Here is a 26,792-nt window from a genome sequence, read left to right as displayed (position 1 = left end):
TTGTGGCATGCAAAGCAGAAGTTCAAAATGTGCCTAAACCCGGGATTGAACCAGGGACCTTTAGAACTTCAGTCTACTGCTCTCCCAACTGAGCTATTTCATCCAGCTGGCAATTTCGGCTTTCTGTTGTATTTTTTATAATTGTTAAAGATAAATGCAGAACCTGGTCACTCTATCTGCATGTGCAGTTATGTGTTAAATTGTCCAGTATTATTCAGTAGCTAAATTGGTCTGATGGGTGAATTTCCTTTTTAGGAGCCAAGTTAGTTAGATGATGTTTGTAAACTATGAATGGACTTATACTCAGAAACACAGACCTATATGGCGAGGGTCGGCAAGCTAGGTCATCTGACTACTAACAGTTTTGTATAAGGGGAACTGGAGGCTGATGCAGGCAAAGCTTTACTTTCAATTAAAGGAAGAATTGGGAAATAAAGGAGGCAAAGTTGAATACAAGAGAGGTGGAAGCAAGTTTGAAAGAAAGACAGAAAGTAAATAATATGTTGAATTAATTGAATTGTCGATTATCTTGATAAAAGGTTTTGGTCATTATAAACAAAGTCAATATGAGTTGACTCAAAATAGTCTTTGTGGCATGCAAAGCAGAAGTTCAAAATGTGCCGAAATCCGGGATCGAACCAGGGACCTTTAGATCTTCAGTCTAACGCTCTCCCAACTGAGCTATTTCGGCCTGCCAGCAGCTATAGTATTCAGCCTCTTTTTTTGAACAATCCCAGAACAGAGATGCAGAACCTGGATTTTCAATCTGAGGTTAGAGCTGTGTTTTAATGTGTCCTGCATTGTTCAGCAGCTAACTGGTGAAATGGGTGAGTAGCGTTTTTGAGATAAATGTTAGGTCGTTTTTCTTTTAAAACTCTGAGTGGACCAGCACTGTATTACACAAACGTATGTTGCCTGAGTAGGTAAGCTATGTCATCTCAATACTGACAACTTTGTTCAAGGAGAAGTGAAAGCTGATGCAGACAAGAGTTTACTTTGAAAAAAGTATAAAATGGGATAAATTCGTCATCAAAGCTGATGGCAAGAGAGGTGGAAGCAAGTTTAGAAGGAGGACAGAAAGACAACTTTTTGTTGAAGTTATCATGTTGTTGATCAGTTGATAAAATATTTTGAGAAATAAAGAAAAAAAAACTAGAGCTGATTTCAAGAAATATTTTGCAAGAATGTAGGATCCCTCGCACTGTGCTGAAAGTCAGGATTGAATCAGGTACCTTAAGCTCTTCAGTCTAACGATCTCCCAACTGAGATATTTCAGCCAACAAGTCCCTGTGGCCTCCTGATGTATTATTAATAATTGTAGACGATACATACAGAACCTGGTCATTCTATTTTCGTTTATAGTTATGTGTTAAAGTGTCCAGTATCATTCAGCAGGTAACTTGGTCTGATGAGTGAATATCCTTTTTAGGGGACAAGGTAGGTAGAATTTTTTTTTCTAAACTCTGAATTGACTTATACTCTGAAACACAGACCTATATGGCCAGGGTGTACAAGCTATGTCATCTGACTACTGACAGTTTTGTATAAGGGGAATTGGAGGCTGATGCAGGCAAAGCTTTACTTTAAAATAAAGCAAGAAGTTGCAAATAAATGAGGCATAGTTGAATACAAGAGAGGTGGAAGCAAGTTTGAAAGGAAGACAGAAAGTAAATAATATGTTGAATTGATTGTGTTGTTGATCAGATTGATAAAAGGTTTTGCTAAAGAAGAGCGTTGATTTAACTCCAAACAGCTTTTGTGACATGAAAAGCAGAAGTTGAAATTGTGCCGAAACCCGGGATTGAACCAGAGACCTTTAGATCTTCAGTCTAACACTCTCCCAGCTGAGCTATTTCGGCCTGCTGGTAGTTTGGGTCTTCATCCTTTCTTTTAAACTTCCCAAGAAAATAGATGCTCAACCTCATGCTAGAGCTATGTTTTAAGATGTCCTGTATCATTCATCAGTTAACGGGTGCAATAGGTAAATAGCATTTTTCGGATCCAGGTTAGGTAGCTTTTGTTTTTTACTCTGAATGGACTAGCACCATATTACACAGAGGTATTTGGCCTGAGTAGGTAAGCTATGTCATCTGAATACTGAAATCTGTGTTCAAGGAGAAGTGGAAGCTGATGCAGACAAGAGTTTACTTTACAAAAAAGCATGAAATAGGAAACATTTGTAGTCAAAGCTGAATGCAAGAGAGGTGGAAGCAAATTTAGAAGGAGGACAGAAAGACAATTCTATGTTGAATTGATCATGTTGTCGATCAGTTGATCAAATATTTTGATAAATAAAGAAAGAAAAACTTGAGCTGATACCAAGAAATATTTTGTGAGAAGCAAGAAACCTCTCAGACTTTTCCGAAACCCAGCATTGAACAAGGGACTTTTAGATTTTCAATCTAACACTCTCCCAACTGAGCTATTTCATCCAGCTGGCCATTTTGGCTTTCTGTTGTATTTTTGATAAATGTTAAAGATAAATGCAGACCCTGGTCGTTCTATCTGCATGTGCAGTTATGTGTTAAATTGTCCAATATTATTCAGCAGCTAAATCGGTCTGATGGGTGAATTTCCTTTTTAGGAGCCAAGTTAGTTAGAAGATGTTTGTAAACTATGAATGGACTTATACTCAGACACACAGACCTATATGGCGAGGGTAGGCAAACTAGGTCATCTGACTACTAACAGTTTTGTATAAGGGGAACTCGAGGCTGATGCAGGCAAAGCTTTACTTTCAATTAAAGGAAGAATTGGCAAATAAAGCAGGTAAAGTTGAATACAAGAGAGGTGGAAGCAAGTTAGACAGAAAGACAGAATGTAAAAAATATGTTGAAATGGTTGTCTTATCGATCAGCTTGATAAAAGGTTTTGATCATTATAAACAACGTCAATATGAGATGACTCCAAATAGCATTTGTGGCATGCAAAGCAGAAGTTCAAAATGAGCCTAAACCCAGGATTGAACCAGGGACCTTTAGATCTTCAGTCTACTGCTCTCCCAACTGAGCTATTTCATCCAGCTGGCAATTTCGGCTTTCTGTTGTATTTTTTATAATTGTTAAAGATAAATGCAGAACCTGGTCACTCTATCTGCATGTGCAGTTATGTGTTAAATTGTCCAGTATTATTCAGTAGATAAATTGGTCTGATGGGTGAATTTCCTTTTTAGGAGCCAAGTTAGTTAGATGATGTTTGTAAACTATGAATGGACTTATACTCAGAAACACAGACCTATATGGCGAGGGTCGGCAAGCTAGGTCATCTGACTACTAACAGTTTTGTATAAGGGGAACTGGAGGCTGATGCAGGCAAAGCTTTACTTTCAATTAAAGGAAGAATTGGGAAATAAAGGAGGCAAAGTTGAATACAAGAGAGGTGGAAGCAAGTTTGAAAGAAAGACAGAAAGTAAATAATATGTTGAATTAATTGAATTGTCGATTATCTTGATAAAAGGTTTTGGTCATTATAAACAAAGTCAATATGAGTTGACTCAAAATAGTCTTTGTGGCATGCAAAGCAGAAGTTCAAAATGTGCCGAAATCCGGGATCGAACCAGGGACCTTTAGATCTTCAGTCTAACGGTCTCCCAACTGAGATATTTCGGCCTGCCAGCAGCTATAGTATTCAGCCTCTTTTTTTGAACAATCCCAGAACAGAGATGCAGAACCTGGATTTTTAATCTGAGGTTAGAGCTGTGTTTTAATGTGTCCTGCATTGTTCAGCAGCTAACTGGTGAAATGGGTGAGTAGCGTTTTTGAGATAAATGTTAGGTCGTTTTTCTTTTAAAACTCTGAGTGGACCAGCACTGTATTACACAAACGTATGTTGCCTGAGTAGGTAAGCTATGTCATCTCAATACTGACAACTTTGTTCAAGGAGAAGTGAAAGCTGATGCAGACAAGAGTTTACTTTGAAAAAAGTATAAAATGGGATAAATTCGTCATCAAAGCTGATGGCAAGAGAGGTGGAAGCAAGTTTAGAAGGAGGACAGAAAGACAACTTTTTGTTGAAGTTATCATGTTGTTGATCAGTTGATAAAATATTTTGAGAAATAAAGAAAAAAAAACTAGAGCTGATTTCAAGAAATATTTAGCAAGAATGTAGGATCCCTCGCACTGTGCTGAAAGTCAGGATTGAATCAGGTACCTTAAGCTCTTCAGTCTAACGATCTCCCAACTGAGATATTTCAGCCAACAAGTCCCTGTGGCCTCCTGATGTATTATTAATAATTGTAGACGATACATACAGAACCTGGTCATTCTATTTTCGTTTATAGTTATGTGTTAAAGTGTCCAGTATCATTCAGCAGGTAACTTGGTCTGATGAGTGAATATCCTTTTTAGGGGACAAGGTAGGTAGAATTTTTTTTCTAAACTCTGAATTGACTTATACTCTGAAACACAGACCTATATGGCCAGGGTGTACAAGCTATGTCATCTGACTACTGACAGTTTTGTATAAGGGGAATTGGAGGCTGATGCAGGCAAAGCTTTACTTTAAAATAAAGCAAGAAGTTGCAAATAAATGAGGCATAGTTGAATACAAGAGAGGTGGAAGCAAGTTTGAAAGGAAGACAGAAAGTAAATAATATGTTGAATTGATTGTGTTGTTGATCAGATTGATAAAAGGTTTTGCTAAAGAAGAGCGTTGATTTAACTCCAAACAGCTTTTGTGACATGAAAAGCAGAAGTTGAAATTGTGCCGAAACCCGGGATTGAACCAGGGACCTTTAGATCTTCAGTCTAACACTCTCCCAGCTGAGCTATTTCGGCCTGCCGGTAGTTTGGGTCTTCATCCTTTCTTTTAAACTTCCCAAGAAAATAGATGCTCAACCTCATGCTAGAGCTATGTTTTAAGATGTCCTGTATCATTCATCAGTTAACGGGTGCAATAGGTAAATAGCATTTTTCGGATCCAGGTTAGGTAGCTTTTTTTTTTACTCTGAATGGACTAGCACCATATTACACAGAGGTATTTGGCCTGAGTAGGTAAGCTATGTCATCTGAATACTGAAATCTGTGTTCAAGGAGAAGTGGAAGCTGATGCAGACAAGAGTTTACTTTACAAAAAAGCATGAAATAGGAAACATTTGTAGTCGAAGCTGAATGCAAGAGAGGTGGAAGCAAATTTAGAAGGAGGACAGAAAGACAATTCTATGTTGAATTGATCATGTTGTCGATCAGTTGATCAAATATTTTGATAAATAAAGAAAGAAAAACTTGAGCTGATACCAAGAAATATTTTGTGAGAAGCAAGAAACCTCTCAGACTTTTCCGAAACCCAGCATTGAACAAGGGACTTTTAGATTTTCAATCTAACACTCTCCCAACTGAGCTATTTCATCCAGCTGGCCATTTTGGCTTTCTGTTGTATTTTTGATAAATGTTAAAGATAAATGCAGACCCTGGTCGTTCTATCTGCATGTGCAGTTATGTGTTAAATTGTCCAATATTATTCAGCAGCTAAATCGGTCTGATGGGTGAATTTCCTTTTTAGGAGCCAAGTTAGTTAGAAGATGTTTGTAAACTATGAATGGACTTATACTCAGACACACAGACCTATATGGCGAGGGTAGGCAAACTAGGTCATCTGACTACTAACAGTTTTGTATAAGGGGAACTCGAGGCTGATGCAGGCAAAGCTTTACTTTCAATTAAAGGAAGAATTGGCAAATAAAGAAGGTAAAGTTGAATACAAGAGAGGTGGAAGCAAGTTAGACAGAAAGACAGAATGTAAAAAATATGTTGAAATGGTTGTCTTATCGATCAGCTTGATAAAAGGTTTTGATCATTATAAACAACGTCAATATGAGATGACTCCAAATAGCATTTGTGGCATGCAAAGCAGAAGTTCAAAATGAGCCTAAACCCAGGATTGAACCAGGGACCTTTAGATCTTCAGTCTACTGCTCTCCCAACTGAGCTATTTCATCCAGCTGGCAATTTCGGCTTTCTGTTGTATTTTTTATAATTGTTAAAGATAAATGCAGAACCTGGTCACTCTATCTGCAAGTGCAGTTATGTGTTAAATTGTCCAGTATTATTCAGTAGCTAAATTGGTCTGATGGGTGAATTTCCTTTTTAGGAGCCAAGTTAGTTAGATGATGTTTGTAAACTATGAATGGACTTATACTCAGAAACACAGACCTATATGGCGAGGGTCGGCAAGCTAGGTCATCTGACTATTAACAGTTTTGTATAAGGGGAACTGGAGGCTGATGCAGGCAAAGCTTTACTTTCAATTAAAGGAAGAATTGGGAAATAAAGGAGGCAAAGTTGAATACAAGAGAGGTGGAAGCAAGTTTGAAAGAAAGACAGAAAGTAAATAATATGTTGAATTAATTGTATGGTCGATTATCTTGATAAAAGGTTTTGATCATTATAAACAAAGTCAATATGAGTTGACTCAAAATAGTCTTTGTGGCATGCAAAGCAGAAGTTCAAAATATGCCGAAACCCGGGATCGAACCAGGGACCATTAGATCTTCAGTCTAACACTCTCCCAACTGAGCTATTTCGGCCTGCCAGCAGCTATAGTATTCAGCCTCTTTTTTTGAACAATCCCAGAACAGAGATGCAGAACCTGGATTTTCAATCTGAGGTTAGAGCTGTGTTTTAATGTGTCCTGCATTGTTCAGCAGCTAACTGGTGAAATGGGTGAGTAGCGTTTTTGGGATAAATGTTAGGTCGTTTTTCTTTTAAAACTCTGAGTGGACCAGCACTGTATTACACAGACGTATGTCGCCTGAGTAGGTAAGCTATGTCATCTCAATACTGACAACTTTGTTCAAGGAGAAGTGAAAGCTGATGCAGACAAGAGTTTACTTTGAAAAAAGTATAAAATGGGATAAATTCGTCATCAAAGCTGATGGCAAGAGAGGTGGAAGCAAGTTTAGAAGGAGGACAGAAAGACAACTTTTTGTTGAAGTTATCATGTTGTTGATCAGTTCATAAAATATTTTGAGAAATAAAGAAAAAAAAACTAGAGCTGATTTCAAGAAATATTTTGCAAGAATGTAGGATCCCTCGCACTGTGCTGAAAGTCAGGATTGAATCAGGTACCTTAAGCTCTTCAGTCTAACGATCTCCCAACTGAGATATTTCAGCCAACAAGTCCCTGTGGCCTCCTGATGTATTATTAATAATTGTAGACGATACATACAGAACCTGGTCATTCTATTTTCGTTTATAGTTATGTGTTAAAGTGTCCAGTATCATTCAGCAGGTAACTTGGTCTGATGAGTGAATATCCTTTTTAGGGGACAAGGTAGGTAGAATTTTTTTTTCTAAACTCTGAATTGACTTATACTCTGAAACACAGACCTATATGGCCAGGGTGTACAAGCTATGTCATCTGACTACTGACAGTTTTGTATAAGGGGAATTGGAGGCTGATGCAGGCAAAGCTTTACTTTAAAATAAAGCAAGAAGTTGCAAATAAATGAGGCATAGTTGAATACAAGAGAGGTGGAAGCACGTTTGAAAGGAAGACAGAAAGTAAATAATATGTTGAATTGATTGTGTTGTTGATCAGATTGATAAAAGGTTTTGCTAAAGAAGAGCGTTGATTTAACTCCAAACAGCTTTTGTGACATGAAAAGCAGAAGTTGAAATTGTGCCGAAACCCGGGATTGAACCAGGGACCTTTAGATCTTCAGTCTAACGCTCTCCCAACTGAGCTATTTCGGCCTGCTGGTAGTTTGGGTCTTCATCCTTTCTTTTAAACTTCCCAAGAAAATAGATGCTCAACCTCATGCTAGAGCTATGTTTTAAGATGTCCTGTATCATTCATCAGTTAACGGGTGCAATAGGTAAATAGCATTTTTCGGATCCAGGTTAGGTAGCTTTTGTTTTTTACTCTGAATGTACTAGCACCATATTACACAGAGGTATTTGGCCTGAGTAGGTAAGCTATGTCATCTGAATACTGAAATCTGTGTTCAAGGAGAAGTGGAAGCTGATGCAGACACGAGTTTACTTTACAAAAAAGCATGAAATAGGAAACATTTGTAGTCGAAGCTGAATGCAAGAGAGGTGGAAGCAAATTTAGAAGGAGGACAGAAAGACAATTCTATGTTGAATTGATCATGTTGTCGATCAGTTGATCAAATATTTTGATAAATAAAGAAAGAAAAACTTGAGCTGATACCAAGAAATATTTTGTGAGAAGCAAGAAACCTCTCAGACTTTTCCGAAACCCAGCATTGAACAAGGGACTTTTAGATTTTCAATCTAACACTCTCCCAACTGAGCTATTTCATCCAGCTGGCCATTTTGGCTTTCTGTTGTATTTTTGATAATTGTTAAAGATAAATGCAGACCCTGGTCATTCTATCTGCATGTGCAGTTATGTGTTAAATTGTCCAATATTATTCAGCAGCTAAATTGGTCTGATGGGTGAATTTCCTTTTTAGGAGCCAAGTTAGTTAGAAGATGTTTGTAAACTATGAATGGACTTATACTCAGACACACAGATCTATATGGCGAGGGTAGGCAAACTAGGTCATCTGACTACTAACAGTTTTGTATAAGGGGAACTCGAGGCTGATGCAGGCAAAGCTTTACTTTCAATTAAAGGAAGAATTGGCAAATAAAGCAGGTAAAGTTGAATACAAGAGAGGTGGAAGCAAGTTTGACAGAAAGACAGAATGTAAAAAATATGTTGAAATGGTTGTCTTATCGATCAGCTTGATAAAAGGTTTTGATCATTATAAACAACGTCAATATGAGTTGACTCCAAATAGCATTTGTGGCATGCAAAGCAGAAGTTCAAAATGTGCCTAAACCCGGGATTGAACCAGGGACCTTTAGAACTTCAGTCTACTGCTCTCCCAACTGAGCTATTTCATCCAGCTGGCAATTTCGGCTTTCTGTTGTATTTTTTATAATTGTTAAAGATAAATGCAGAACCTGGTCACTCTATCTGCATGTGCAGTTATGTGTTAAATTGTCCAGTATTATTCAGTAGCTAAATTGGTCTGATGGGTGAATTTCCTTTTTAGGAGCCAAGTTAGTTAGATGATGTTTTTAAACTATGAATGGACTTATACTCAGAAACACAGACCTATATGGCGAGGGTCGGCAAGCTAGGTCATCTGACTACTAACAGTTTTGTATAAGGGGAACTGGAGGCTGATGCAGGCAAAGCTTTACTTTCAATTAAAGGAAGAATTGGGAAATAAAGGAGGCAAAGTTGAATACAAGAGAGGTGGAAGCAAGTTTGAAAGAAAGACAGAAAGTAAATAATATGTTGAATTAATTGTATTGTCGATTATCTTGATAAAAGGTTTTGATCATTATAAAAAAAGTCAATATGAGTTGACTCAAAATAGTCTTTGTGGCATGCAAAGCAGAAGTTCAAAATGTGCCGAAACCCGGGATCGAACCAGGGACCTTTAGATCTTCAGTCTAACGCTCTCCCAACTGAGCTATTTCGGCCTGCCAGCAGCTATAGTATTCAGCCTCTTTTTTTGAACAATCCCAGAACAGAGATGCAGAACCTGGATTTTCAATCTGAGGTTAGAGCTGTGTTTTAATGTGTCCTGCATTGTTCAGCAGCTAACTGGTGAAATGGGTGAGTAGCGTTTTTGGGATAAATGTTAGGTCGTTTTTCTTTTAAAACTCTGAGTGGACCAGCACTGTATTACACAGACGTATGTCGCCTGAGTAGGTAAGCTATGTCATCTCAATACTGACAACTTTGTTCAAGGAGAAGTGAAAGCTGATGCAGACAAGAGTTTACTTTGAAAAAAGTATAAAATGGGATAAATTCGTCATCAAAGCTGATGGCAAGAGAGGTGGAAGCAAGTTTAGAAGGAGGACAGAAAGACAACTTTTTGTTGAAGTTATCATGTTGTTGATCAGTTGATAAAATATTTTGAGAAATAAAGAAAAAAAAACTAGAGCTGATTTCAAGAAATATTTTGCAAGAATGTAGGATCCCTTGCACTGTGCTGAAAGTCAGGATTGAATCAGGTACCTTAAGCTCTTCAGTCTAACGATCTCCCAACTGAGATATTTCAGCCAACAAGTCCCTGTGGCCTCCTGATTTATTATTAATAATTGTAGACGATACATACAGAACCTGGTCATTCTATTTTCGTTTATAGTTATGTGTTAAAGTGTCCAGTATCATTCAGCAGGTAACTTGGTCTGATGAGTGAATATCCTTTTTAGGGGACAAGGTAGGTAGAATTTTTTTTTCTAAACTCTGAATTGACTTATACTCTGAAACACAGACCTATATGGCCAGGGTGTACAAGCTATGTCATCTGACTACTGACAGTTTTGTATAAGGGGAATTGGAGGCTGATGCAGGCAAAGCTTTACTTTAAAATAAAGCAAGAAGTTGCAAATAAATGAGTCATAGTTGAATACAAGAGAGGTGGAAGCAAGTTTGAAAGGAAGACAGAAAGTAAATAATATGTTGAATTGATTGTGTTGTTGATCAGATTGATAAAAGGTTTTGATAAAGAAGAGCGTTGATTTAACTCCAAACAGCTTTTGTGACATGAAAAGCAGAAGTTGAAATTGTGCCGAAACTCAGGATTGAACCAGGGACCTTTAGATCTTCAGTCTAACGCTCTCCCAACTGAGCTATTTCGGCCTGCTGGTAGTTTGGGTCTTCATCCTTTCTTTTAAACTTCCCAAGAAAATAGATGCTCAACCTCATGCTAGAGCTATGTTTTAAGATGTCCTGTATCATTCATCAGTTAACGGGTGCAATAGGTAAATAGCATTTTTCGGATCCAGGTTAGGTAGCTTTTGTTTTTTACTCTGAATGGACTAGCACCATATTACACAGAGGTATTTGGCCTGAGTAGGTAAGCTATGTCATCTGAATACTGAAATCTGTGTTCAAGGAGAAGTGGAAGCTGATGCAGACAAGAGTTTACTTTAGAAAAAAGCATGAAATAGGAAACATTTGTAGTCGAAGCTGAATGCAAGAGAGGTGGAAGCAAATTTACAAGGAGGACAGAAAGACAATTCTATGTTGAATTGATCATGTTGTCGATCAGTTGATCAAATATTTTGATAAATAAAGAAAGAAAAACTTGAGCTGATACCAAGAAATATTTTGTGAGAAGCAAGAAACCTCTCAGACTTTTCCGAAACCCAGCATTGAACAAGGGACTTTTAGATTTTCAATCTAACACTCTCCCAACTGAGCTATTTCATCCAGCTGGCCATTTTGGCTTTCTGTTGTATTTTTGATAATTGTTAAAGATAAATGCAGACCCTGGTCATTCTATCTGCATGTGCAGTTATGTGTTAAATTGTCCAATATTATTCAGCAGCTAAATTGGTCTGATGGGTGAATTTCCTTTTTAGGAGCCAAGTTAGTTAGAAGATGTTTGTAAACTATGAATGGACTTATACTCAGACACACAGACCTATATGGCGAGGGTAGGCAAACTAGGTCATCTGACTACTAACAGTTTTGTATAAGGGGAACTCGAGGCTGATGCAGGCAAAGCTTTACTTTCAATTAAAGGAAGAATTGGCAAATAAAGCAGGTAAAGTTGAATACAAGAGAGGTGGAAGCACGTTTGAAAGGAAGACAGAAAGTAAATAATATGTTGAATTGATTGTGTTGTTGATCAGATTGATAAAAGGTTTTGATAAAGAAGAGCGTTGATTTAACTCCAAACAGCTTTTGTGACATGAAAAGCAGAAGTTGAAATTGTGCCGAAACCCGGGACCTTTAGATCTTCAGTCTAACGCTCTCCCAACTGAGCTATTTCAGCCTGCTGGTAGTTTGGGTCTTCATCCTTTCTTTTAAACTTCCCAAGAAAATAGATGCTCAACCTCATGCTAGAGCTATGTTTTAAGATGTCCTGTATCATTCATCAGTTAACGGGTGCAATAGGTAAATAGCATTTTTCGGATCCAGGTTAGGTAGCTTTTGTTTTTTACTCTGAATGGACTAGCACCATATTACACAGAGGTATTTGGCCTGAGTAGGTAAGCTATGTCATCTGAATACTGAAATCTGTGTTCAAGGAGAAGTGGAAGCTGATGCAGACAAGAGTTTACTTTACAAAAAAGCATGAAATAGGAAACATTTGTAGTCGAAGCTGAATGCAAGAGAGGTGGAAGCAAATTTAGAAGGAGGACAGAAAGACAATTCTATGTTGAATTGATCATGTTGTCGATCAGTTGATCAAATATTTTGATAAATAAAGAAAGAAAAACTTGAGCTGATACCAAGAAATACTTTGTGAGAAGCAAGAAACCTCTCAGACTTTTCCGAAACCCAGCATTGAACAAGGGACTTTTAGATTTTCAATCTAACACTCTCCCAACTGAGCTATTTCATCCGGCTGGCCATTTTGGCTTTCTGTTGTATTTTTGATAATTGTTAAAGATAAATGCAGACCCTGGTCATTCTATCTGCATGTGCAGTTATGTGTTAAATTGTCCAATATTATTCAGCAGCTAAATTGGTCTGATGGGTGAATTTCCTTTTTAGGAGCCAAGTTAGTTAGAAGATGTTTGTAAACTATGAATGGACTTATACTCAGACACACAGACCTATATGGCGCGGGTAGGCAAACTAGGTCATCTGACTACTAACAGTTTTGTATAAGGGGAACTCGAGGCTGATGTAGGCAAAGCTTTACTTTCAATTAAAGGAAGAATTGGCAAATAAAGCAGGTAAAGTTGAATACAAGAGAGGTGGAAGCAAGTTTGACAGAAAGACAGAATGTAAAAAATATGTTGAAATGGTTGTCTTATCGATCAGCTTGATAAAAGGTTTTGATCATTATAAACAACGTCAATATGAGTTGACTCCAAATAGCATTTGTGGCATGCAAAGCAGAAGTTCAAAATGTGCCTAAACCCGGGATTGAACCAGGGACCTTTAGAACTTCAGTCTACTGCTCTCCCAACTGAGCTATTTCATCCAGCTGGCAATTTCGGCTTTCTGTTGTATTTTTTATAATTGTTAAAGATAAATGCAGAACCTGGTCACTCTATCTGCATGTGCAGTTATGTGTTAAATTGTCCAGTATTATTCAGTAGCTAAATTGGTCTGATGGGTGAATTTCCTTTTTAGGAGCCAAGTTAGTTAGATGATGTTTGTAAACTATGAATGGACTTATACTCAGAAACACAGACCTATATGGCGAGGGTCGGCAAGCTAGGTCATCTGACTACTAACAGTTTTGTATAAGGGGAACTGGAGGCTGATGCAGGCAAAGCTTTACTTTCAATTAAAGGAAGAATTTGGAAATAAAGGAGGCAAAGTTGAATACAAGAGAGGTGGAAGCAAGTTTGAAAGAAAGACAGAAAGTAAATAATATGTTGAATTAATTGAATTGTCGATTATCTTGATAAAAGGTTTTGGTCATTATAAACAAAGTCAATATGAGTTGACTCAAAATAGTCTTTGTGGCATGCAAAGCAGAAGTTCAAAATGTGCCGAAATCCGGGATCGAACCAGGGACCTTTAGATCTTCAGTCTAACGCTCTCCCAACTGAGCTATTTCGGCCTGCTGGTAGTTTGGGTCTTCATCCTTTCTTTTAAACTTCCCAAGAAAATAGATGCTCAACCTCATGCTAGAGCTATGTTTTAAGATGTCCTGTATCATTCATCAGTTAACGGGTGCAATAGGTAAATAGCATTTTTCGGATCCAGGTTAGGTAGCTTTTTTTTTTACTCTGAATGGACTAGCACCATATTACACAGAGGTATTTGGCCTGAGTAGGTAAGCTATGTCATCTGAATACTGAAATCTGTGTTCAAGGAGAAGTGGAAGCTGATGCAGACAAGAGTTTACTTTACAAAAAAGCATGAAATAGGAAACATTTGTAGTCGAAGCTGAATGCAAGAGAGGTGGAAGCAAATTTAGAAGGAGGACAGAAAGACAATTCTATGTTGAATTGATCATGTTGTCGATCAGTTGATCAAATATTTTGATAAATAAAGAAAGAAAAACTTGAGCTGATACCAAGAAATATTTTGTGAGAAGCAAGAAACCTCTCAGACTTTTCCGAAACCTAGCATTGAACAAGGGACTTTTAGATTTTCAATCTAACACTCTCCCAACTGAGCTATTTCATCCAGCTGGCCATTTTGGCTTTCTGTTGTATTTTTGTTATTTGTTAAAGATAAATGCAGACCCTGGTCATTCTATCTGCATGTGCAGTTATGTGTTAAATTGTCCAATATTATTCAGCAGCTAAATTGGTCTGATGGGTGAATTTCCTTTTTAGGAGCCAAGTTAGTTAGAAGATGTTTGTAAACTATGAATGGACTTATACTCAGACACACAGACCTATATGGCGAGGGTAGGCAAACTAGGTCATCTGACTACTAACAGTTTTGTATAAGGGGAACTCGAGGCTGATGCAGGCAAAGCTTTACTTTCAATTAAAGGAAGAATTGGCAAATAAAGCAGGTAAAGTTGAATACAAGAGAGGTGGAAGCACGTTTGAAAGGAAGACAGAAAGTAAATAATATGTTGAATTGATTGTGTTGTTGATCAGATTGATAAAAGGTTTTGATAAAGAAGAGCGTTGATTTAACTCCAAACAGCTTTTGTGACATGAAAAGCAGAAGTTGAAATTGTTCCGAAACCCGGGATTGAACCAGGGACCTTTAGATCTTCAGTCTAACGCTCTCCCAACTGAGCTATTTCATCCAGCTGGCAATTTTGGCTTTCTGTTGTATTTTTGATAAATGTTAAAGATAAATGCAGAACCTGGTCACTCTATCTGCATGTGCAGTTATGTGTTAAATTGTCCAGTATTATTCAGTAGCTAAATTGGTCTGATGGGTGAATTTCCTTTTTAGGAGCCAAGTTAGTTAGATGATGTTTGTAAACTATGAATGGACTTATACTCAGAAACACAGACCTATATGGCGAGGGTCGGCAAGCTAGGTCATCTGACTACTAACAGTTTTGTATAAGGGGAACTGGAGGCTGATGCAGGCAAAGCTTTACTTTCAATTAAAGGAAGACTTGGGAAATAAAGGAGGCAAAGTTGAATACAAGAGAGGTGGAAGCAAGTTTGAAAGAAAGACAGAAAGTAAATAATATGTTGAATTAATTGTATTGTCGATTATCTTGATAAAAGGTTTTGATCATTATAAACAAAGTCAATATGAGTTGACTCAAAATAGTCTTTGTGGCATGCAAAGCAGAAGTTCAAAATGTGCCGAAACCCGGGATCAAAACAGGGACCTTTAGATCTTCAGTCTAACACTCTCCCAACTGAGCTATTTCGGCCTGCCAGCAGCTATAGTATTCAGCCTCTTTTTTTGAACAATCCCAGAACAGAGATGCAGAACCTGGATTTTCAATCTGAGGTTAGAGCTGTGTTTTAATGTGTCCTGCATTGTTCAGCAGCTAACTGGTGAAATGGGTGAGTAGCGTTTTTGGGATAAATGTTAGGTCGTTTTTCTTTTAAAACTCTGAGTGGACCAGCACTGTATTACACAGACGTATGTCGCCTGAGTAGGTAAGCTATGTCATCTCAATACTGACAACTTTGTTCAAGGAGAAGTGAAAGCTGATGCAGACAAGAGTTTACTTTGAAAAAAGTATAAAATGGCATAAATTCGTCATCAAAGCTGATGGCAAGAGAGGTGGAAGCAAGTTTAGAAGGAGGACAGAAAGACAACTTTTTGTTGAAGTTTTCATGTTGTTGATCAGTTCATAAAATATTTTGAGAAATAAAGAAAAAAAAACTAGAGCTGATTTCAAGAAATATTTTGCAAGAATGTAGGATCCCCTCGCACTGTGCTGAAAGTCAGGATTGAATCAGGTACCTTAAGCTCTTCAGTCTAACGATCTCCCAACTGAGATATTTCAGCCAACAAGTCCCTGTGGCCTCCTGATGTATTATTAATAATTGTAGATGATACATACAGAACCTGGTCATTCTATTTTCGTTTATAGTTATGTGTTAAAGTGTCCAGTATCATTCAGCAGGTAACTTGGTCTGATGAGTGAATATCCTTTTTAGGGGACAAGGTAGGTAGAATTTTTTTTTCTAAACTCTGAATTGACTTATACTCTGAAACACAGACCTATATGGCCAGGGTGTACAAGCTATGTCATCTGACTACTGACAGTTTTGTATAAGGGGAATTGGAGGCTGATGCAGGCAAAGCTTTACTTTAAAATAAAGCAAGAAGTTGCAAATAAATGAGGCATAGTTGAATACAAGAGAGGTGGAAGCACGTTTGAAAGGAAGACAGAAAGTAAATAATATGTTGAATTGATTGTGTTGTTGATCAGATTGATAAAAGGTTTTGATAAAGAAGAGCGTTGATTTAACTCCAAACAGCTTTTGTGACATGAAAAGCAGAAGTTGAAATTGTGCCGATACCCGGGATTGAACCAGGGACCTTTAGATCTTCAGTCTAACGCTCTCCCAACTGAGCTATTTCGGCCTGCTGGTAGTTTGGGTCTTCATCCTTTCTTTTAAACTTCCCAAGAAAATAGATGCTCAACCTCATGCTAGAGCTATGTTTTAAGATGTCCTGTATCATTCATCAGTTAACGGGTGCAATAGGTAAATAGCATTTTTCGGATCCAGGTTAGGTAGCTTTTGTTTTTTACTCTGAATGGACTAGCACCATATTACACAGAGGTATTTGGCCTGAGTAGGTAAGCTATGTCATCTGAATACTGAAATCTGTGTTCAAGGAGAAGTGGAAGCTGATGCAGACAAGAGTTTACTTTACAAAAAAGCATGAAATAGGAAACATTTGTAGTCGAAGCTGAATGCAAGAGAGGTGGAAGCAAATTTAGAAGGAGGACAGAAAGACAATTCTATGTTGAATTGATCATGTTGTCGATCAGTTGATCAAATATTTTGATAAATAAAGAAAGAAAAACTTGAGCTGATACCAAGAAATATTTTGTGAGAAGCAAGAAACCTCTCAGACTTTTCCGAAACCCAGCATTGAACAAGGGACTTTTAGATTTTCAATCTAACACTCTCCCAACTGAGCTATTTCATCCAGCTGGCCATTTTGGCTTTCTGTTGTATTTTTGATAATTGTTAAAGATAAATGCAGACCCTGGTCATTCTATCTGCATGTGCAGTTATGTGTTAAATTGTCCAATATTGTTCAGCAGCTAAATTGGTCTGATGGGTGAATTTCCTTTTTAGGAGCCAAGTTAGTTAGAAGATGTTTGTAAACTATGAATGGACTTATACTCAGACACACAGACCTATATGGCGAGGGTAGGCAAACTAGGTCATCTGACTACTAACAGTTTTGTATAAGGGGAACTCGAGGCTGATGCAGGCAAAGCTTTACTTTCAATTAAAGGAAGAATTGGCAAATAAAGCAGGTAAAGTTGAATACAAGAGAGGTGGAAGCACGTTTGAAAGGAAGACAGAAAGTAAATAATATGTTGAATTGATTGTGTTGTTGATCAGATTGATAAAAGGTTTTGATAAAGAAGAGCGTTGATTTAACTCCAAACAGCTTTTGTGAAATGAAAAGCAGAAATTGAAATTGTGCCGAAACCCGGGATTGAACCAGGGACCTTTAGATCTTCGGTCTAACACTCTCCCAACTGAGCTATTTTGGCCTGCTGGTAATTTGGGTCTTCATCCTTTCTTTTAAACTTCCCAAGAAAATAGATGCTCAACCTCATGCTAGAGCTATGTTTTAAGATGTCCTGTATCATTCATCAGTTAACGGGTGCAATAGGTAAATAGCATTTTTCGGATCCAGGTTAGGTAGCTTTTGTTTTTTACTCTGAATGGACTAGCACCATATTACACAGAGGTATTTGGCCTGAGTAGGTAAGCTATGTCATCTGAATACTGAAATCTGTGTTCAAGGAGAAGTGGAAGCTGATGCAGACAAGAGTTTACTTTACAAAAAAGCATGAAATAGGAAACATTTGTAGTCGAAGCTGAATGCAAGAGAGGTGGAAGCAAATTTAGAAGGAGGACAGAAAGACAATTCTATGTTGAATTGATCATGTTGTCGATCAGTTGATCAAATATTTTGATAAATAAAGAAAGAAAAACTTGAGCTGATACCAAGAAATATTTTGTGAGAAGCAAGAAACCTCTCAGACTTTTCCGAAACCCAGCATTGAACAAGGGACTTTTAGATTTTCAATCTAACACTATCCCAACTGAGCTATTTCATCCAGCTGGCCATTTTGGCTTTCTATTGTATTTTTGATAATTGTTAAAGATAAATGCAGACCCTGGTCATTCTATCTGCATGTGCAGTTATGTGTTAAATTGTCCAATATTATTCAGCAGCTAAATTGGTCTGATGGGTGAATTTCCTTTTTAGGAGCCAAGTTAGTTAGAAGATGTTTGTAAACTATGAATGGACTTATACTCAGACACACAGACCTATATGGCGAGGGTAGGCAAACTAGGTCATCTGACTACTAACAGTTTTGTATAAGGGGAACTCGAGGCTGATGCAGGCAAAGCTTTACTTTCAATTAAAGGAAGAATTGGCAAATAAAGCAGGTAAAGTTGAATACAAGAGAGGTGGAAGCAAGTTTGAAAGAAAGACAGGAAGTAAATAATATGTTGAATTAATTGTATTGTCGATTATCTTGATAGAAGGTTTTGATCATTATAAACAAAGTCAATATGAGTTGACTCAAAATAGTCTTTGTGGCATGCAAAGCAGAAGTTCAAAATGTGCCGAAACCCGGGATCGAACCAGGGACCTTTAGATCTTCAGTCTAACGCTCTCCCAACTGAGCTATTTCGGCCTGCCAGCAGCTATAGTATTCAGCCTCTTTTTTTGAACAATCCCAGAACAGAGATGCAGAACCTGGATTTTCAATCTGAGGTTAGAGCTGTGTTTTAATGTGTCCTGCATTGTTCAGCAGCTAACTGGTGAAATGGGTGAGTAGCGTTTTTGGGATAAATGTTAGGTCGTTTTTTTTTAAAACTCTGAGTGGACCAGCACTGTATTACACAGACGTATGTCGCCTGAGTAGGTAAGCTATGTCATCTCAATACTGACAACTTTGTTCAAGGAGAAGTGAAAGCTGATGCAGACAAGAGTTTACTTTGAAAAAAGTATAAAATGGGATAAATTCGTCATCAAAGCTGATGGCAAGAGAGGTGGAAGCAAGTTTAGAAGGAGGACAGAAAGACAACTTTTTGTTGAAGTTATCATGTTGTTGATCAGTTGATAAAATATTTTGAGAAATAAAGAAAAAAAAACTAGAGCTGATTTCAAGAAATATTTTGCAAGAATGTAGGATCCCCTCGCACTGTGCTGAAAGTCAGGATTGAATCAGGTACCTTAAGCTCTTCAGTCTAACGATCTCCCAACTGAGATATTTCAGCCAACAAGTCCCTGTGGCCTCCTGATGTATTATTAATAATTGTAGACGATACATACAGAACCTGGTCATTCTATTTTCGTTTATAGTTATGTGTTAAAGTGTCCAGTATCATTCAGCAGGTAACTTGGTCTAATGAGTGAATATCCTTTTTAGGGGACAAGGTAGGTAGAATTTTCTTTCTAAACTCTGAATTGACTTATACTCTGAAACACAGACCTATATGGCCAGGGTGTACAAGCTATGTCATCTGACTACTGACAGTTTTGTATAAGGGGAATTGGAGGCTGATGCAGGCAAAGCTTTACTTTAAAATAAAGCAAGAAGTTGCAAATAAATGAGGCATAGTTGAATACAAGAGAGGTGGAAGCAAGTTTGAAAGGAAGACAGAAAGTAAATAATATGTTGAATTGATTGTGTTGTTGATCAGATTGATAAAGGGTTTTGATAAAGAAGAGCGTTGATTTAACTCCAAACAGCTTTTGTGAAATGAAAAGCAGAAATTGAAATTGTGCCGAAACCCAGGATTTAACCAGGGACCTTTAGATCTTCAGTCTAACGCTCTCCCAACTGAGCTATTTCGGCCTGCTGGTAGTTTGGGTCTTCATCCTTTCTTTTAAACTTCCCAAGAAAATAGATGCTCAACCTCATGCTAGAGCTATGTTTTAACATGTCCTGTATCATTCATCAGTTAACGGGTGCAATAGGTAAATAGCATTTTTCGGATCCAGGATAGGTAGCTTTTGTTTTTTACTCTGAATGGACTAGCACCATATTACACAGAGGTATTTGGCCTGAGTAGGTAAGCTATATCATCTGATTACTGAAATCTGTGTTCAAGGAGAAGTGGAAGCTGATGCAGACAAGAGTTTACTTTACAAAAAAGCATGAAATAGGAAACATTTGTAGTCGAAGCTGAATGCAAGAGAGGTGGAAGCAAATTTAGAAGGAGGACAGAAAGACAATTCTATGTTGAATTGATCATGTTGTCGATCAGTTGATCAAATATTTTGATAAATAAAGAAAGAAAAACTTGAGCTGATACCAAGAAATATTTTGTGAGAAGCAAGAAACCTCTCCGACTTTTCCGAAACCCAGCATTGAACAAGGGACTTTTAGATTTTCAATCTAACACTCTCCCAACTGAGCTATTTCATCCAGCTGGCCATTTTGGCTTTCTGTTGTATTTTTGATAATTGTTAAAGATAAATGCAGACCCTGGTCATTCTATCTGCATGTGCAGTTATGTGTTAAATTGTCCAATATTATTCAGCAGCTAAATTGGTCTGATGGGTGAATTTCCTTTTTAGGAGCCAAGTTAGTTAGAAGATGTTTGTAAACTATGAATGGACTTATACTCAGACACACAGACCTATATGGCGAGGGTAGGCAAACTAGGTCATCTGACTACTAACAGTTTTGTATAAGGGGAACTCGAGGCTGATGCAGGCAAAGCTTTACTTTCAATTAAAGGAAGAATTGGCAAATAAAGCAGGTAAAGTTGAATACAAGAGAGGTGGAAACAAGTTTGACAGAAAGACAGAATGTAAAAAATATGTTGAAATGGTTGTCTTATCGATCAGCTTGATAAAAGGTTTTGATCATTATAAACAACGTCAATATGAGTTGACTCCAAATAGCATTTGTGGCATGCAAAGCAGAAGTTCAAAATGTGCCTAAACCCGGGATTGAACCAGGGACCTTTAGATCTTCAGTCTACTGCTCTCCCAACTGAGCTATTTCATCCAGCTGGCAATTTCGGCTTTCTGTTGTATTTTTTATAATTGTTAAAGATAAATGCAGAACCTGGTCACTCTATCTGCATGTGCAGTTATGTGTTAAATTGTCCAGTATTATTCAGTAGCTAAATTGGTCTGATGGGTGAATTTCCTTTTTAGGAGCCAAGTTAGTTAGATGATGTTTGTAAACTATGAATGGACTTATACTCAGAAACACAGACCTATATGGCGAGGGTCGGCAAGCTAGGTCATCTGACTACTGACAGTTTTGTATAAGGGGAACTGGAGGCTGATGCAGGCAAAGCTTTACTTTCAATTAAAGGAAGAATTGGGAAATAAAGGAGGCAAAGTTGAATACAAGAGAGGTGGAAGCAAGTTTGAAAGAAAGACAGAAAGTAAATAATATGTTGAATTAATTGTATTGTCGATTATCTTGATAGAAGGTTTTGATCATTATAAACAAAGTCAATATGAGTTGACTCAAAATAGTCTTTGTGGCATGCAAAGCAGAAGTTCAAAATGTGCCGAAACCCGGGACCTTTAGATCTTCAGTCTACCGCTCTCCCAACTGAGCTATTTCGGCCTGCCAGCAGCTATAGTATTCAGCCTCTTTTTTTGAACAATCCCAGAACAGAGATGCAGAACCTGGATTTTCAATCTGAGGTTAGAGCTGTGTTTTAATGTGTCCTGCATTGTTCAGCAGCTAACTGGTGAAATGGGTGAGTAGCGTTTTTGGGATAAATGTTAGGTTGTTTTTTTTTAAAACTCTGAGTGGACCAGCACTGTATTACACAGACGTATGTCGCCTGAGTAGGTAAGCTATGTCATCTCAATACTGACAACTTTGTTCAAGGAGAAGTGAAAGCTGATGCAGACAAGAGTTTACTTTGAAAAAAGTATAAAATGGGATAAATTTGTCATCAAAGCTGATGGCAAGAGAGGTGGAAGCAAGTTTAGAAGGAGGACAGAAAGACAACTTTTTGTTGAAGTTATCATGTTGTTGATCAGTTGATAAAATATTTTGAGAAATAAAGAAAAAAAAACTAGAGCTGATTTCAAGAAATATTTTGCAAGAATGTAGGATCCCCTCGCACTGTGCTGAAAGTCAGGATTGAATCAGGTACCTTAAGCTCTTCAGTCTAACGATCTCCCAACTGAGATATTTCAGCCAACAAGTCCCTGTGGCCTCCTGATGTATTATTAATAATTGTAGACGATACATACAGAACCTGGTCATTCTATTTTCGTTTATAGTTATGTGTTAAAGTGTCCAGTATCATTCAGCAGGTAACTTGGTCTGATGAGTGAATATCCTTTTTAGGGGACAAGGTAGGTAGAATTTTCTTTCTAAACTCTGAATTGACTTATACTCTGAAACACAGACCTATATGGCCAGGGTGTACAAGCTATGTCATCTGACAACTAACAGTTTTGTATAAGGGGAATTGGAGGCTGATGCAGGCAAAGCTTTACTTTAAAATAAAGCAAGAAGTTGCAAATAAATGAGGCATAGTTGAATACAAGAGAGGTGGAAACAAGTTTGAAAGGAAGACAGAAAGTAAATAATATGTTGAATTGATTGTGTTGTTGATCAGATTGATAAAAGGTTTTGATAAAGAAGAGCGTTGATTTAACTCCAAACAGCTTTTGTAAAATGAAAAGCAGAAATTGAAATTGTGCCGAAACCCGGGATTGAACCAGGGACCTTTAGATCTTCGGTCTAACACTCTCCCAACTGAGCTATTTCAGCCTGCTGGTAATTTGGGTCTTCATCCTTTCTTTTAAACTTCCCAAGAAAATAGATGCTAAACCTCATGCTAGAGCTATGTTTTAAGATGTCCTGTATCATTCATCAGTTAACGGGTGCAATAGGTAAATAGCATTTTTCGGATCCAGGTTAGGTAGCTTTTGTTTTTTACTCTGAATGGACTAGCACCATATTACACAGAGGTATTTGGCCTGAGTAGGTAAGCTATGTCATCTGAATACTGAAATCTGTGTTCAAGGAGAAGTGGAAGCTGATGCAGACAAGAGTTTACTTTACAAAAAAGCATGAAATAGGAAACATTTGTAGTCGAAGCTCAATGCAAGAGAGGTGGAAGCAAATTTAGAAGGAGGACAGAAAGACAATTCTATGTTGAATTGATCATGTTGTCGATCAGTTGATCAAATATTTTGATAAATAAAGAAAGAAAAACTTGAGCTGATACCAAGAAATATTTTGTGAGAAGCAAGAAACCTCTCAGACTTTTCCGAAACCCAGCTTTGAACAAGGGACTTTTAGATTTTCAATCTAACACTCTCCCAACTGAGCTATTTCATCCAGCTGGCCATTTTGGCGTTCTATTGTATTTTTGATAATTGTTAAAGATAAATGCAGACCCTGGTCATTCTATCTGCATGTGCAGTTATGTGTTAAATTGTCCAATATTATTCAGCAGCTAAATTGGTCTGATGGGTGAATTTCCTTTTTAGGAGCCAAGTTAGTTAGAAGATGTTTGTAAACTATGAATGGACTTATACTCAGACACACAGACCTATATGGCGAGGGTAGGCAAACTAGGTCATCTGACTACTAACAGTTTTGTATAAGGGGAACTCGAGGCTGATGCAGGCAAAGCTTTACTTTCAATTAAAGGAAGAATTGGCAAATAAAGCAGGTAAAGTTGAAAACAAGAGAGGTGGAAGCAAGTTTGAAAGAAAGACAGGAAGTAAATAATATGTTGAATTAATTGTATTGTCGATTATCTTGATAGAAGGTTTTGATCATTATAAACAAAGTCAATATGAGTTGACTCAAAATAGTCTTTGTGGCATGCAAAGCAGAAGTTCAAAATGTGCCGAAACCCGGGATCGAACCAGGGACCTTTAGATCTTCAGTCTAACGCTCTCCCAACTGAGCTATTTCGGCCTGCCAGCAGCTATAGTATTCAGCCTCTTTTTTTGAACAATCCCAGAACAGAGATGCAGAACCTGGATTTTCAATCTGAGGTTAGAGCTGTGTTTTAATGTGTCCTGCATTGTTCAGCAGCTAACTGGTGAAATGGGTGAGTAGCGTTTTTGGGATAAATGTTAGGTCGTTTTTTTTAAAACTCTGAGTGGACCAGCACTGTATTACACAGACGTATGTCGCCTGAGTAGGTAAGCTATGTCATCTCAATACTGACAACTTTGTTCAAGGAGAAGTGAAAGCTGATGCAGACAAGAGTTTACTTTGAAAAAAGTATAAAATGGGATAAATTCGTCATCAAAGCTGATGGCAAGAGAGGTGGAAGCAAGTTTAGAAGGAGGACAGAAAGACAACTTTTTGTTGAAGTTATCATGTTGTTGATCAGTTGATAAAATATTTTGAGAAATAAAGAAAAAAAAACTAGAGCTGATTTCAAGAAATATTTTGCAAGAATGTAGGATCACCTCGCACTGTGCTGAAAGTCAGGATTGAATCAGGTACCTTAAGCTCTTCAGTCTAACGATCTCCCAACTGAGATATTTCAGCCAACAAGTCCCTGAGGCCTCCTGATGTATTATTAATAATTGTAGACGATACATACAGAACCTGGTCATTCTATTTTAGTTTATAGTTATGTGTTAAAGTGTCCAGTATCATTCAGCAGGTAACTTGGTCTGATGAGTGAATATCCTTTTTAGGGGACAAGGTAGGTAGAATTTTTTTTTCTAAACTCTGAATTGACTTATACTCTGAAACACAGACCTATATGGCCAGGGTGTGCAAGCTATGTCATCTGACTACTGACAGTTTTGTATAAGGGGAATTGGAGGCTGATGCAGGCAAAGCTTTACTTTAAAATAAAGCAAGAAGTTGCAAATAAATGAGGCATAGTTGAATACAAGAGAGGTGGAAGCAAGTTTGAAAGGAAGACAGAAAGTAAATAATATGTTGAATTGATTGTGTTGTTGATCAGATTGATAAAAGGTTTTGATAAAGAAGAGCGTTGATTTAACTCCAAACAGCTTTTGTGACATGAAAAGCAGAAGTTGAAATTGTGCCGAAACCCGGGATTGAACCAGGGACCTTTAGAACTTCAGTCTAACGCTCTCCCAACTGAGCTATTTCGGCCTGCTGGTAGTTTGGGTCTTCATCCTTTCTTTTAAACTTCCCAAGAAAATAGATGCTCAACCTCATGCTAGAGCTATGTTTTAAGATGTCCTGTATCATTCATCAGTTAACGGGTGCAATAGGTAAATAGCATTTTTCGGATCCAGGTTAGGTAGCTTTTGTTTTTTACTCTGAATGGACTAGCACCATATTACACAGAGGTATTTGGCCTGAGTAGGTAAGCTATGTCATCTGAATACTGAAATCTGTGTTCAAGGAGAAGTGGAAGCTGATGCAGACAAGAGTTTACTTTACAAAAAAGCATGAAATAGGAAACATTTGTAGTCGAAGCTGAATGCAAGAGAGGTGGAAGCAAATTTAGAAGGAGGACAGAAAGACAATTCTATGTTGAATTGATCATGTTGTCGATCAGTTGATCAAATATTTTGATAAATAAAGAAAGAAAAACTTGAGCTGATACCAAGAAATATTTTGTGAGAAGCAAGAAACCTCTCAGACTTTTCCGAAACCCAGCATTGAACAAGGGACTTTTAGATTTTCAATCTAACACTCTCCCAACTGAGCTATTTCATCCAGCTGGCCATTTTGGCTTTCTGTTGTATTTTTGATAATTGTTAAAGATAAATGCAGACCCTGGTCATTCTATCTGCATGTGCAGTTATGTGTTAAATTGTCCAATATTATTCAGCAGCTAAATTGGTCTGATGGGTGAATTTCCTTTTTAGGAGCCAAGTTAGTTAGAAGATGTTTGTAAACTATGAATGGACTTATACTCAGAAACACAGACCTATATGGCGAGGGTCGGCAAGCTAGGTCATCTGACTACTAACAGTTTTGTATAAGGGGAACTGGAGGCTGATGCACGCAAAGCTTTACTTTCAATTAAAGGAAGAATTGGGAAATAAAGGAGGCAAAGTTGAATACAAGAGAGGTGGAAGCAAGTTTGAAAGAAAGACAGAAAGTAAATAATATGTTGAATTAATTGTATTGTCGATTATCTTGATAGAAGGTTTTGATCATTATAAACAAAGTCAATATGAGTTGACTCAAAATAGTCTTTGTGGCATGCAAAGCAGAAGTTCAAAATGTGCCGAAACCCGGGACCTTTAGATCTTCAGTCTACCGCTCTCCCAACTGAGCTATTTCGGCCTGCCAGCAGCTATAGTATTCAGCCTCTTTTTTTGAACAATCCCAGAACAGAGATGCAGAACCTGGATTTTCAATCTGAGGTTAGAGCTGTGTTTTAATGTGTCCTGCATTGTTCAGCAGCTAACTGGTGGAATGGGTGAGTAGCGTTTTTGGGATAAATGTTAGGTTGTTTTTTTTTAAAACTCTGAGTGGACCAGCACTGTATTACACAGACGTATGTCGCCTGAGTAGGTAAGCTATGTCATCTCAATACTGACAACTTTGTTCAAGGAGAAGTGAAAGCTGATGCAGACAAGAGTTTACTTTGAAAAAAGTATAAAATGGGATAAATTTGTCATCAAAGCTGATGGCAAGAGAGGTGGAAGCAAGTTTAGAAGGAGGACAGAAAGACAACTTTTTGTTGAAGTTATCATGTTGTTGATCAGTTGATAACATATTTTGAGAAATAAAGAAAAAAAAACTAGAGCTGATTTCAAGAAATATTTTGTAAGAATGTAGGATCCCCTCGCACTGTGCTGAAAGT

General features: G+C 37.6%; 6 non-coding genes across 6 annotated transcripts; all 6 read right to left on the bottom strand.

Moving 5' to 3' along the window:
* Nucleotides 1-6,450: 6,450 nt before the first annotated feature.
* Nucleotides 6,451-6,523, bottom strand: TRNAF-GAA (transfer RNA phenylalanine (anticodon GAA)). Its single transcript has one exon. It is a non-coding gene; the product is annotated as a tRNA-Phe (tRNA).
* A 1,095-nt stretch (nucleotides 6,524-7,618) lies between these two features.
* TRNAF-GAA (transfer RNA phenylalanine (anticodon GAA)) lies at nucleotides 7,619-7,691 on the bottom strand. The gene has a single exon. It is a non-coding gene; the product is annotated as a tRNA-Phe (tRNA).
* A 1,676-nt stretch (nucleotides 7,692-9,367) lies between these two features.
* TRNAF-GAA (transfer RNA phenylalanine (anticodon GAA)) lies at nucleotides 9,368-9,440 on the bottom strand. The gene has a single exon. It is a non-coding gene; the product is annotated as a tRNA-Phe (tRNA).
* A 9,208-nt stretch (nucleotides 9,441-18,648) lies between these two features.
* On the bottom strand, nucleotides 18,649-18,721 carry TRNAF-GAA (transfer RNA phenylalanine (anticodon GAA)). Its single transcript has one exon. It is a non-coding gene; the product is annotated as a tRNA-Phe (tRNA).
* A 5,159-nt stretch (nucleotides 18,722-23,880) lies between these two features.
* TRNAF-GAA (transfer RNA phenylalanine (anticodon GAA)) lies at nucleotides 23,881-23,953 on the bottom strand. The gene has a single exon. It is a non-coding gene; the product is annotated as a tRNA-Phe (tRNA).
* Nucleotides 23,954-25,047: 1,094 nt separating this feature from the next.
* TRNAF-GAA (transfer RNA phenylalanine (anticodon GAA)) lies at nucleotides 25,048-25,120 on the bottom strand. Its single transcript has one exon. It is a non-coding gene; the product is annotated as a tRNA-Phe (tRNA).
* Between the last annotated feature and the right edge of the window lie 1,672 nt (nucleotides 25,121-26,792).

The sequence above is a fragment of the Triturus cristatus genome, chromosome 8 (genome assembly GCF_964204655.1).
Source record: "Triturus cristatus chromosome 8, aTriCri1.1, whole genome shotgun sequence".
In the NCBI taxonomy this organism is placed as follows: Eukaryota; Metazoa; Chordata; class Amphibia; order Caudata; family Salamandridae; genus Triturus; species Triturus cristatus.
The sequence above is the reverse complement of the archived record's forward strand: the minus strand, read 5'-3'. Positions and strand labels throughout refer to the sequence as shown.